This window comes from Narcine bancroftii, chromosome 4 (assembly GCF_036971445.1).
Source record: "Narcine bancroftii isolate sNarBan1 chromosome 4, sNarBan1.hap1, whole genome shotgun sequence".
NCBI lineage: Eukaryota > Metazoa > Chordata > Chondrichthyes > Torpediniformes > Narcinidae > Narcine > Narcine bancroftii.
The window spans coordinates 294,747,856-294,760,166 of record NC_091472.1 but is presented as its reverse complement, the minus strand read 5'-3'; the positions used below and the strand labels follow the sequence as shown (position 1 = coordinate 294,760,166).

The 12,311-nt window shown below is 41.6% G+C and overlaps 2 non-coding genes across 2 annotated transcripts; both read right to left on the bottom strand.

Moving 5' to 3' along the window:
- Positions 1-1,794: 1,794 nt before the first annotated feature.
- On the bottom strand, positions 1,795-1,866 carry trnaa-cgc (transfer RNA alanine (anticodon CGC)). The gene has a single exon. It is a non-coding gene; the product is annotated as a tRNA-Ala (tRNA).
- Positions 1,867-2,107: 241 nt separating this feature from the next.
- Positions 2,108-2,178, bottom strand: trnag-gcc (transfer RNA glycine (anticodon GCC)). Its single transcript has one exon. It is a non-coding gene; the product is annotated as a tRNA-Gly (tRNA).
- Positions 2,179-12,311: the final 10,133 nt, after the last annotated feature.

Genomic DNA, 12,311 nt, shown 5'->3' with positions numbered 1-12,311 from the left:
AGCAAATCCTCCATAAACCCAAATCTCCTTCTTCCTCTGGAAGTTGATGAAAAGGATTCAAGGATGTGCTTACAGCTTCTCTTGAAGAAATTCAACATCCCTACTGCCCCTGGGAACCTCTAGCTCATGGAACATTAAGAACCTTGAGCCCATCCACAGAAGTCTTGCATCAGTGACAGAAGGAACACAGAATCTCACAAGCTTCCCACATTAAACTACCTCCTGCCCCATCTGCAGTTCCCACATTAAACTTATTAGTCACCTCAGAAGAAACAAAACTAGAGCAGAAGCAATTTATCCTTAATCCCAAGAGACTACCTAAATAATAGAGAAAGAATGAACTGCAGGAAAATGCTAAGGATGAAATCGTACATGGCAGATACGATTGCAACATTTAAAATTGGACAGATGCAGGATAGGATAAACTCAGAAGGATAAGGACTGAACACGAGCAGGTGGGACTAGAATGAGTGGGACATTTTGGTAGGAGTGAGAAAGTTGGGCTGAAGGACCTGCTTCCATGTTGCATGACTCCATGTGATTATGGATAAAGCATAAACAATGACTAATAGATTTTATAAAATGTTTGCAGTGAACGTGAAATCCAAATTGAAGCCTGAGCCTTTCGCTCATTCTTTAAACAGATCTAAGGTACAAAGGGAAAGTAAATCCTAAGTAAATTATTTCTCTGGACAATTCCAATGAGAGTTACATCTGGTGTTCCTAAATAAAAGTATGGTCATCCCTAGGGTATAGAAAAAAGCTTTGATTGGTGTGGAAAATAATCCAAAGGTTTGCCTGAATGTGCAGGGATTAACTATTTGAGTTGATTTGAAAGTCTAAAGTATTGTGACCAGAAATGTGGCATGGCAGAACTTCAAACTCCTTGACAGTGTCAATGTAGGAGCAACGATCCCAGTAATTTGATGTTTCCTAATTTAAATAAATGCATTGGATTGCAATAATATACTATTATTTAGGATAGGGACCAGAGCCACCAAGCTCAGAGAGTCAAGTCAGGACAGTCTCCTGGCGAAGTGGAAGGCAGATCATGAATGAAGATGCTGTCAGAGTAATCCGTCTGACCCCCCCCCCCCCCCCACCAGTTCGTGCTCCTGTGAGATCGTGGAGACAGGCGGGAGAAACACCTGCCTGTCAACCTGATGCCACTGGCCCGATCCCCATCCCCCGCACCCCTGAAGTTAGTTACAGAGTCATGAAGTTCGACAGCGCGGGGGCGACTTGTCCCCATCATATGAAATAAAAACTGCAATAAGCACTTGGCGAGAGAGAGAAACAATTAATTTAAACACCTCAGAGGCTGAGTTTGCAAAAGTTTGCTCAGCAACTTTTGCAGAGTTCTGCACTTTGAAAGACAGAAACCTGGAAGGGAATGCAACTCTCCTCAGCAGAAACGAGGGGAATGTCCTGCAGTTATGAAAGCCTGTCATTAATTAATTCTTTCTGCATTCCACAGTCTGGCGCGGGGACAATTCATGCCCATGTTCCTGCAGCCTCTCTGAATCGACATAAAACGCTTGAATTTTTTTTTAACGCCCCACTCCACTTGCAAAGGGCAAGGGCGCAGCGGTTGACGATTTAACGTGGCGAAACCGGTCATTGTCATTGCTTCTTGGATGCTGGACTTTGTCCTTGAGTCGGGATGAATGGAAGCCGTTCTCATCGGCAAAATGCAAACTTTGCCTGCTTTTCCGCAGCCTTTCGGTTTGCACGAGATTGACATCTCCCTTGTTCGATCGTCACTGAGCAAAGATTTGAAGCAAAACGTAAGCCTGGAGATGCCGGGGATTGAACCCGGGACCTCACACATGCGAAGCGCGCGCTCTACCACTGAGCTACATCCCCAAGTCCCACACAGCAGCCCCGAACGAGGAGTGAAATTGATTGAACTCACCTGAGGGTTTCAAACGCTCCTTCGTCAGCTTTACATCTGCTCATTCGGCTCGCCAGCCGGAGCTCTTGCTGCGTTGTCTGGTGAGCGCGACTCCCAGCGCATTTGCTCGATTCAAGCTGCAGCAAGAGGAGAGGTCGACAAAAGAACAGAGACGCAGGCGCAAGAGGTGGGGGGGGGGGGGAAAAAACACATTGCATCGGCCGGGAATCGAACCCGGGCCTCCCGCGTGGCAGGCGAGAATTCTACCACTGAACCACCGATGCATAGTGATAGGGGCCCGCAGGTGATATTAAACACTGAGGCGCGGGCGTGTCCTTTGTGTTGTTCAGTGTCTCTGGGATCAAATCCACCATAGACACCACAGCAGCACCACCAACAGTGGATAATACCAATGGCACCACCAGGCCATTCAGCCCGTCCAGCCCTTCTCACATCCCCATGTGCCTCGACACCTTTCACTTCCAAGACACTACCTATATCATCTTTGTGTGATCAACGACTGAGCCTCCACAATACGACTGCTTCATCGCGAGATGAGTTCTTGATCCGAAATATTATCCGTTTCTCTTTCCAGGTTTACCTCGCGCTTCCACCAGTTTCTGCTTTATTAAAGAAATTTCTTCTTTATTCAGTCACAAATGGTCTTCCTCTCGGAATCAGACCTGAGGTTGCCATGGTGTCCTGCAGGACTTAAACTGGGCCTTTCATCCCTCAAGTCCATGCCGATTAACAAGTATCTCTCCTAATCCTAAAGTGACTCTAATTCCAGATTCCTCTGCCTGAGAGAAGTCTGTAAAGCCTGCTACAAATGACTATTGACCTCAGTGTGGACAGGTCTTCTTGATGCCACATCTGGTCAAATACTGCTTTGATATCTCTTTCCATCTCTTCAGGAGTTCAACTCTTTCCTTCATCTTTAGACCAGGGCGGATAAGGTCCAGAGCTGAGTGGTGCTGGTAAAAGACAGGAAACAAAAAGAAACTGGAGGGACTCACCAGGCCACAAGTGTTCACAGAGAGAAATGGTCAGTCAACAATTTGGTCATCTCACTAAGGGGCCCTGACTAATCATTTCTTACCATGGATGATACCTGGCTCACACTGAGTCAGTGCAGCTTCTCTTTGTTCACTCTAGATTGCAGCATCCTCAGTTCTGTGTTTCTCATGTAAAACACAAATTAACCATCAAGGCACAAGTTACTGATGCACTAATACTAATTGATAGTACAGGAGAAGGCAGAAAGTGGCTCCATTCTTGCTGTTCAAGATGCAGCCACTCTTCACCCTTCCTATGCAGAAGGAATGAGTGATAACAGTTCACATTTTCAACCCACCTATACCAGTCATGGACGTGCTCACCTTCCTAGGACATTATGTCGAAGGGTCAGGGACCTTGTGAACATCAAACACATATTTGGAAACTGGACCAGCAAATGCCAAGTGAAGGTGAAGCTGAGGGAGAACAGGAAAGGCTATCGTCCAACCACCCCCCTCCCCACCCCATTCCAGTGTTTGCTTTTGGGGGGGAAACCACAGGTACTTGGTCTTTGCAAGGCAGCCCAAGATGTGCAGGAATGGCAACAAACCTGGGCATGTGGTGGTCCTTTGCAGCCCAGTCAACTTCCAAATTTTTATAATTACTATAGAGCAGCTCAGATGTGTTTTATTGCATCCTTTTTTGAAGATAAAACCAGTCTGATATGAATTAATATAGAATTGGAGAAAATTGGAGAAAATCTAAGGCTTTTCAATATAAATGGAATTCTAGATTGATGTCAGGAACTAAAGAAACAACTTTACTGAAATATTTAATAGATATTTGGGACAAAGGTGGGGTATATCACCACATATTCCTCTCTACAATGTTACAGGTCCAGAGGACCCCAGAACCCAGCAGCAATAGATATTCTCCACGACAAATTTTTTAATTATCTTTAAAAAAGATAATTTTTTGATCCTGCAAACAGGATCAAATTCTAACTTATTACTATTAGCTTAACCTAACATAACCCCCCCCCCCCCCGTCTTATTCTAAGGGCATGTGTATGTAACGTATGTATTAGTTCAGAAAAGGCGCATGTTTCACAGTCCAATCTCATTTCTCACTCCTCCAGGCAATTCTTAAACTGTGCACAGAATTTAACATTTATGAATCTTGATTGAAAGGTAAATGATTACCACTCAGGAAGGTTATTGTCAGTTTTCAGATGGAGATTTGTTGCTTGTCGGACACAAACTGATTCATACCATTCAGCCACTTCAGTGTCTTACTGAAGAAACCTGCTCCATCAGGATTTTCAAGATGATAACCTCTTTCTTTCAGGTCATCACAGAGTCCTTTTCTGTTTCCTGTATCTCAGGTGAAACACCACACAGCCAGCCACCTCCTCTTGTATGGACCACAAGGGCTTTGTATAGGCTGAAGTCAGAGCTCACAACCTGTCTTCTAAAATGGGGTTTTTCCACAAGCTTGCCAGCTTGTCCTGTTCCAGTCCCAGCTGCTGCTGCTGAACTGTAGAAATGAAATTTCTCTCTCTCTCTCTCTCTCTCTCTCTCTCTCTCTCTCTCTCTCTCTCTCTCTCTCACACTCTCTCTCTCTCTCTCTCTCTCCTCTCTCTCTCTCTCTCTAACTCTCTCTAACTCTCTCTCTCTCTCTCTCTCTCTCTCTCTCTTTCTCTCACTCACTCAGAGAAAACCACATGACCCTCTTAAAAACAGCAAACTGCATTCAGGCAGACTGCGGCACCGGACCCAATCTTCTGAGTTCGTTCATTTGTTGCTTTCCAAAACAATAATCCATTACTCCACAGTATGTCCAATTAACACCTACTTGTGAAGCTTCTTCCGGCTTTCTTCAAAGTTTTGCAAAGGCATTTGGAGCCTGGACTGTCTGGCTTGAGCAGAACTCTGACATTTTAAATAAGATCTGTGTTGTGAAGTGTTTGTATGCAACCTACACAAAAAACATCCCCACAATTTATCTCCTTTAACACATATCTATATACGATATAAAATATAGCATAATTTGTTACAGCAAGAACAGTTTGATGCCTTTTTCCCCAAGACAAAATTTTTTGAAATGGTGGTCTGATAAAGGAATTAAACTTATAGAAGATTGATTGAACAAGGTCAGTTAATGTCCTTTATTCAAGGGAGGGATAAATATGGAATATCTGGAAATATGCTTTTTTGTTATTTTCAAATAAAGCAATTCTTAAGAGATAAATTGGGGCCAGAAAGTTTATTACCACCATGTAGTGAAGTGGAAACTCTTGTTCGATGAGGGTCAGTATGGAAATTTATTTCCACCATGCGCCTTTTATTACAAAGAGCAACTCTATAAATCAAAACAGAAGTGGGAGCAGGATCTGAATATTATAATTGCTGAGCAATTCTAAATGGATTTATGTAGAGACTGCATGTTGAATGCAATCAATGTGCAATACAGGGTAGTATAGTATAATTTTTTACATCAACTATATATCACACCATGTAAGCTGCATAAAATAAAATTGGACTTATCAAATAAACTTTTAGGTGTGGTACAGAAGATGGTACCTTTCTGCATTCCACATGGATGTGTCCAAAAGTAAGACTGTTATGGGTAAAAGTAAGGGAACTGTTGGAACAAATTACTAATATTCCATATCCACAAAATCCTGATTTATTTTTACTAGGAAATGTTGAGGGAACCAATCCTAAACTGGTCCTTTCATCAACTCAACCAAAGTTTGTGAAAAGAGAATTGGCAGTGGCAAGGAAATATATTGGAGTCACCTGGAAGTCGAATTCTTATTTGGGCATAGACAGATTGGATGCGGAAACACAAAAGTCCAATCCATTAGAAAAATTTACACATAATTTGAGAAATAAATATAACACACTCTTACAAATATGGAGCTCATATATACATAAGATAGGTATTGTGGGTTAGTTTTATCCTTTTCTAATCGCTATTTCCTACCAAATAACACAGATAAATATTTAATAGTTAAGCCCTTTGTGTTCCCTGGCCTATCTTAGTGCAATCCAGTAGTTTTATTTTCCTCTTTTTTTAAATCTTTTCTTTAAATATGTTATTATATGCTATTAAAGTAATGATTGATTTTCTTTCTGGGGGTTGGGGTTAGGAAAAGTTTAGTTTTTAAGGGGAGAGGGTTTATATTCGTTTTGTAGTCAGTATTAATCTGTATAAAATGATGGATGTATATGGACTCTATATGCTACATGTATGAAAACTTCAAAAAATAAAGTATATAAAGAAAGGAAGGCCACCAGACCAAGGATTGTGAAGAGAGCAAGTGCTGAAACTTGTGTGGGGAAGCAGGCCATTTCTACAGCAAGGTTAACATACACTCATCCTCGGGTACGACATAGACCCTGGTGGGGACCAAGACCAGGAGACCCCAAGCACACCCATCTCAACCCTCAAACCCTAGACAAGAGGCCAGAGACCACACCGGAGGAGGGAGCCACAGAGGAAAAATGGCAGATAGTGAAGAAACTATAGAAAACCCAAAAAGCCCCACAGAAGAAACTGCCAACTGACATTGTAAGCTGTGGCAAGAAAAAGGTCAAGGTCCAAACAGTGCTAACAATCTCTCGTTGTCCAAGGATGCAGCCAGCATGAGCTATAGACAAAAGCCGAGGAGGCAGCAAGCCAGAGGGGAAAGAAAGGGGGACAACAGATTATGAGTAAGCCCGACTGTGGGATGCATAGCACCCATCACCCTCCAGCACCAGTGGACTGGGAGCAGTACAGTGACCATTGCCCCCAGCTCCAGGAGGCTGGGAGCAGTGTAAAGGCCATTCCTCTATGCCAGCTCAAGAAGGAGAATACAACCCAGCCAGGAGATGGAAAAGCAGGAGCACAGCTGTATCTCCCCCAATAGCACCACCAGCTACACCTGAGGAAACCTCACTCCCAGTGGAAGATCACCCCCCCCACCCCATCCCAATCCTGAGCCCGTAATCATTGCTGCAGTTCACCAAAACGGTGGGCATGAGGGCTCAGGTTCAGGATTGTAAACTTGAAACAATAATGGAGATTAAAATAGCAAACTTCATTGTGCGCAATTTCAAACTCATGTGTAAACGCCTTGCAATACCTGGCCAAAGTCAAGACTAGGTGCGAATCTCATACAGAAGTTTGGGCTGCCACACTTCAGGAACTGTGGTCCCAATGATAGCCTCATGGGTTCTCTGTATGGTGGGGGGGAAATGATTGTCGAGCATCCATTCTGGGTATCTTGCTGCGGGTTGGTGTCTCCTTGTGGTGAATCTAAAGCAGTCCTTCTCAACAAGGGCCATACGGACCTCTGGGGACCAAACACATTTAAGTGGGCAGGGGCACGGACTGAATTCATAAGATATTTTTTATGTTTTTTACGTAGTCAGTAGGAAAAGGGAAAGAAAGAAGCCAACTAAATGACAGCTTCACGGGAAATGAGGCTTGTAAACTTTGAGCAAAGTCCTAAGGGACCATAACCAAAAAGAAAGTTGGGAATGGCTGGTCTAAAGTTCCGTGACAATCGGCTCCAGCTGATCAAAGTACAGAATTTTAAAAGTTCAACGAGAAAGTCTGCAGATGCTGTGATTGTAGTTCAATACACAGAATTGCTAGGTAAACAGCAAGTCATACAGCGTTCTCTATGTAGCAAAGATATACAACCAATGTTTCAGAGCAGATGTAATGGAGATGGAGGAATTGAGAAGATGGAATATAATCTTGCTCTTAGGATGAGATCTTCCATTACAGATCAAGATTCATGGCTTCCCCTATACCACCATCAACTCAGCCCTTACCTGCAACTCCTGTATTTCCTCACACATCTGCCCTGGCCCTTACCACCACTAGATGCAACAAGGACAGGATTCCCCTTGTCCTCACCTACCATCCCACCAGCCTCTGAATCCAACATATTATCCTCCATAATTTCCTCCACCTACAGTATGATCCCACCAGCAGATACATCTTTCCCTCACTGTCTTCTGCTGGGACTGCTCCCTCCATGATTCCCTCATCCACTCATCCTTTCCCACTAATCACTCCTTTAGTACTTAACCCTGTGACTGCAAGAAATACTATGCATGCCCACACCTCCTCCCTCACCATCATTCAGGGCCCCAAATAGTCCTTTCAAGTGAAGTGAATCTGTGGGGGTCGTCGACTGCATCCAATGCGTCAAGTATGGCCTCCTCTACTATGGAGAGACTGGATGCAGACTGGAAGATCATTTTATTGAGCACCTCCCATTGGCTAACAATTTCAATTCTGCACCCCACTCCCATCCCAATATGTCATTCCATGCTCTCGCTCACTGTCAAACCAAGGCCACCTGAAAATTGGAGGAACACCTAATATTCTTTCTGGGTACTCTCCAACCAGATGGCATTAACATTGACTTCTCCTGTTTCGTCTATGGCCATCCCCTGTCTCTCTCTTTCAGGCTGTCTCTCTCTTTTTCTCCTTTCTTCCAACTCCCCACCCTTTCCCTCTCCATTATACCCTTCCTCTAGCATTCCCAGCTTTTGTTTCTTCTGGCCTCCCGCCCATACCCATCTATGAGTCTGTGCTCTGCCCCCTGTCCCTTTCCCCACCATTTGATTCAGGTGCTTGCCTCCTTTTGGCTCATGTAGAAGGGTTCAGGCCCAAAACATTGGTTACCTATCTTTGCTAGGTGAGGAAAGGAAGATTGCATAACTTGCTAAGTTTCTCCAGCACTTTTCTCTATTGAGAATTTAAAAATCAAGATTTTGTAAGTAACTGAGCACAAGGCTGATGGTAATTGTGATTTGGTGAGGGACAGAAAATGGACAGTCACATATTTATTGTGAATGGTATAGTGGAGTTCAGAATAAAAAAAGACCAGGAGGAGGGTTTCACCTAAAGATTAAATGAGACATGCAGATGGTGTTCTGGAGGTGGAACTTGGTCATTTTGGTTTTGATGGCATAGTCCACTGCTAGCACTGAGAGAATAAGGAGCTGAATGCAATACTTGGATCTTCCCAACATTAAGCTGGAGGAAATTTCTGCTCGTCCAGTGTTGGATGTCAGGTTGTACATCTGTTAATTGAGAAAACAGTGGAGTCGTCCAGTAAAAACACAGCAGAAAACTAGGATGTCAGGAATTTAGACTGGTCCATTCAGTAAGAATTGCCAATCTATCCAAGTATCAGCATCGATGCCTTAGTATACTGTTGCTCCACTAAAGCAGCATTCCATCTTTCCTCATGTCAGTGTACGACAATGTAAATGCCCCATCACCAAATTATTACATTTTGAGTTTTCATGCTCTTGCAACAGAAACTTCCATTGTTTTAATTATTCTGGATGAAGGACTTATGAGATAGCAAGGACATGAGAATATATAATAGTATTTTAATTGAATTGCTAATTTTTTTCTAAAAATGAAGTTGAATTGGGATCAGAGATGCATATAATAACAATCTGATCTGCCATGCATGCAGATTCCAGTCATAGAAGTGTGAATAGGAGATCCCCTTCTGCTGTTGGCTGCCTTCCAAAAGAAAATTAATTTACAGGTTTTAAGTAAGCAAAATGTCGATGAGTTCTTTAAAGTGTGTGTATTGTGACTGTAATGTTGACAGACCTACATCCTGTGTGGCATTGCATTATCTGTTAAGAATCATTGTTCAGGAAGTCGGGAGTGCTTGTAGTTTTCCATTCATCGAAATATAATACACCATACAAGTAGATCTTAGAGTAATCTCAAAATACTCATTTGTACAGCATCCCACTTGTACTGAACAGAATTTTATTTTTAAAATCACCTCTTCCTTCCATACACAGAAGCAAAAAGGTGTTTCCAAAGGAATAACCATAGTTTCCAAACAAGTACATAAATACTTTTAATTGTATTAACAAGATTGTAATATCTGTCATGATGGCAGCAATTTGCTCTCCCAGCTGCTTTTGTCCAACTAAACCAGTCAGTCAACAAAACTATCAATTCATTTTTAACAAGGAACAAATCAAAGATAAAATGCTCTTCTTTAAGTGCCTAATTTATTTTTAAATATCGGTGCTACTCAAGCATGCGAGTTGTGGTTGAAAGAGTTCTCCAGAGGCAGTTCAGCCAAACCCTTGGGAAAATGTCATCTGCAACTCTAAGCAGCCATTTATGCAATTTCTCTGGGGGGATCCATCAATTTTCTGCAAAGGTTACTGCAGATGATCAAGAGAACCCCACTGAAATTCAAAGACTTGATCCTAATGATTCTTTTGCACAATATTGCGTGGACAAAGTTACGTGCTTTGAGCTTGCATTGATGTAAGCAATGCGCTGGAGGCACCAGACGGCTTGATAAGGTGGAATCACATGGAACATATCTAACACTGGTCAATCCCAAAATGGCAATTACAAAAGATTGACCTGAGAAAGTAATATCAACCATATTAAGGTTAAGTATAGAGTCAATATATATCTAAATTTGTCAGAAGATTCCATGCAGACTTAGATTTCTCTTTTTTATTCTTCAGTAAGTTGTGCTGCCATGCTCACTTAAAATTGTCCTGCTGCTAAAGGACTATTTGTCAAAAGAGATAACAAATTTAAACAAAAGAACAGTCAACTCGTAGGGTTTGAAATCTTCAATCCCTAAACAAAACTAATACAAGTTTAAATATCTTCTTCCTGCTAATGTAAGTTGAGCTATTCAACTCACATAAGCAAATAGAGTCCAATTAGCCTCTTGACTCTAATCTATGTTATGACCTTAACCCTATGTTGAGTTGCCCTATCTATATTTATGTATTACAACAAAACTGCCTCAAGCCATGTTTTATTAATGTGCCTTTGACAGCGTTTTCACAGAAAGAACTGAAAAGGATGCCAAGTCACAGAGAGGACTTGGAAAGCACACTTCTTGCATTGACATAATTGATGAGGATCCGATCAAAGTTTTGATTTTATTTTACTCTGTGCGTCAGGTATTACCCTCGCCCAATAATGGGCGGGTTTTGAAAGAGACCAAGTTCTGCTGGTCTCTGCCTTTGCCAGTGTCAATTCTGCTCGTTAGAAGTTGTAAAGTACATTCGAATACAAGTAGTAGTATCTGTAATTGTGGTTAATGACAATAATTCTACGATAATTTAATCTGTATATCTTCTCGCCATCTTCTCCATCATGGATTACATTACAAGGGAAAATAGCCGAGTCGCAGCCTAGGCCTATTTTACATAACGTATGCCATATAACACAACTTAAAAGAGGTTTTGATTGAATAATTTACTCAGCGCACTACAAAACCTTGAAGAAATCATGGCAATTTAAATATATTAATGGCTATAAAGTATAAATAGCTATATATTGCAGGCAAACATGCTGTAATTCAATGGTCAGAAAAATGCTTAAACTGATAGTCAATTTAGAAAGTATTTTCCACATTTTTATTATTACATTACACTTGATGAACAGCAGTAGGCATTTTGCTAATTTGAAAATTATCTGAGGAATGGAAAACATTCCACAAGCAAGGGACTTCATGCGTTTTCTGGTCTTGACAAGTTGCAACATGTGCCTTCAAGTGATAGATACATAAACCCTTATGTTGCCTTACCTTGGTTAAGTAAATGTTTGACAGCAGTAGCAGGATCTGCAGTAAGTTACTTAAGATTTCAGATTTCATATTTATTGTGAGAGTACATACATGAGATCACATGCAACCCTGAGATTCTTTTTCTGTGGGTGTGGCAGAATGACCACTTATTGATAGTGCAAAAAAAAACCATACACAGCGTATACACGTAAACAAATAAAGAATTTAAATAGATAATGGATGTAAACAAACTGACTATGCACTACAGAGAGAATAAAAAATTAATAAAGTGCACAAATAAGAGTGATTAAATGAGAAATAAGGAAAGGGAAGAAGGATTATGAAGGTAAATTAGCACAAAATATAAAAACAAATAGCAAAAAATTTTATAACTATATAAAACTGAAGAGGGTGGCTAGAGTCAACATAGGTCCCTTGGAAGATGAGAAAGGGAGATTGATATTGAGTAATGAGGAAATGGCCGAGGCATTGAACAAATGTTTTGTGTCAGTCTTCACGGTGGAAGACGGGTCCAGCATGCATATGGAGGCGAAGGGAGGTGAGGGCCTCAATAAAATAATTGTTACAAAAGAGATAGTGATGAGTAAACTAATGGGACTGAAAGCGCACAAATCCCCTGGTCCTGATGGGATGCATCCCAGGGTACTGAGGGAAATGGCGAGAGTTATAGTCAATACCTTGGTAGTGATTTACCAAAATTCTCTAGACTCTAGACAGGTCCCAGCAGAATGGAAGACAGCAAATGTCGTGCCACTTTTTAAAAAGGGATATAGGCTGAAGACAGGTAACTATTGGCCAGTTAGTTTAATGTCT